The sequence below is a fragment of the Gorilla gorilla genome, chromosome 11 (genome assembly GCF_029281585.2).
Source record: "Gorilla gorilla gorilla isolate KB3781 chromosome 11, NHGRI_mGorGor1-v2.1_pri, whole genome shotgun sequence".
NCBI lineage: Eukaryota > Metazoa > Chordata > Mammalia > Primates > Hominidae > Gorilla > Gorilla gorilla.
This window is the reverse complement of record NC_073235.2, coordinates 21,969,273-21,971,053: the sequence shown is the minus strand read 5'-3', so window position 1 is coordinate 21,971,053 and position 1,781 is coordinate 21,969,273.

Below are 1,781 nucleotides of genomic sequence, written 5' to 3'. Positions count from 1 at the left end.
ATTTCTGTCTCTCTCTCTCTGTGTGCATCTGTGTATGTACAGAATTCATTATCCAATCCAACATCACGGGATTCATTACAGCATTCTCCTTTTGACTATTTGTAGGTTCTTTCTCTGAAATGAGACACCTGGCTTTCAATATCTACAATAGATTTACTTATTTGTTCAACCCTAGCATACATGCACAGTAGTTTCAGAATGCTAATTTGTACCCCCGTGAGAAACAAATTTACCAACTAGAAGGCAGTGTTTGTGAACAGTCCTTTTTTACTTAGCCTTACTGTTGTCAAACAAAACACTATTTTCCAACGTTACTGAGGTTGCCTCCTCGTTCCTCACCTCCTTCAGTGTTACTCACTTGTGATAAGCGTGATTCACTGGTCACGTCTGCATTCCATTTTGGCTCCTCCACCCCCACACTGTAGTTGATTTTTTTAAATTTGCATAGTGCAAAATTCACTCTTAGTGGCAAATAGTTCTATAGGTTTTAGCACATACTTACAGTCATACATCCAACCCCCACCGCATCAAACAGAACAGCTCCATCACCCGCAAACTTCCCTCGCCAGGCTCCTTTGGAGTCAGCCCCTTCTCCCGACTCTGGCAACCACTGATTTTCTTTTTATTTCACTGGTTTTATCTTTTACAGGATGTCATATAAATGGAGTCATACAATATGTTGTCTTTTCTTTCTGGCTTCATTCACTTAGCAAAATGCATTTAAGATTCATCCTTGTTGTTTTGTGAATCAGCAGTTTCTTCCTTCCTGTTGCTGAGTAGCATGCCATCCTATGGATGTGCCAGGGTTTGCTTCTCTGTCTCCTTTTGAAGGGCCTCTGGGTTGTTTCCAGTTTTTGTTGATCATGAATACAGCTGCGGTAAATACTCACATGCAGGTTTTTGTGTGGACGTAAGTCATTTTACTTGGGCAAATATCTAGAAGTGAAATGGCTGGATCATATGGTGTGTTTTGTTTAGCTTTTTAAGAAGCTTTCAAGCTATCTTCCAAAGTGGTTGTACCTTTCTGTGGTCCTCCTGGTAATGTACGAGAGAGCCAGTTGTTTCACATTCTTGTCAGCCCTCAGTATGGTCAGGTTTGCTTGTGTATTTCAGGTGTCCTCATATGGGTGTAGTGGTATCTCACTGTGGTTATAATTTGCACGTCTCTGACAACTAATTGTGTTGATCATCTTTTTATGTGCTGATTTGCCAACTGCTTATCTTCTTTGCCCATGTGTCTGTTGTTTTTTGTTTGTTTTTGAGACAGGGCCTCTGTCCATCACCCAGGCTGCAGTGCAGTGGCATGATCTCCAACTCCTGGGCTCAAGCAATCCTCTCATCTCAGCCTCCTGAGTAACCAGGACTACAGGTGCACCACCACACCTGGCTCATTTTTGTATTTTTGTGGAGACGTTGTTTCGCCATGTTGCCCAGGCTGGTCTCAAACCAGAGAGACTAGATTTGACCCTGGCTGTGTCTCCTCTGACAACCATCCTTGTGGCCAAAGTGCAGCAGTGGAGCTGACCTGGAGGGATGGGGTACAGGGAGGGTACAAGCTTCTCTGCAGAAACCCTGCTTTTCCCACTATCTTCTGGCTGTCTTCTCCACCCTGGTCAAGTGGAATTCCTTACAGCAGATCATGTTGGCTATTTTCAGGTCTCCTACTATGACTTGGTGGGGTTGAGGAATTTCCTCTTGACCAGGGCCCCAGGGTGACTCATCACCTGTAGTGAAGATGCCATGCCTTATCAGAGCCATTCAGGCCACCCTCTGTACTGTGG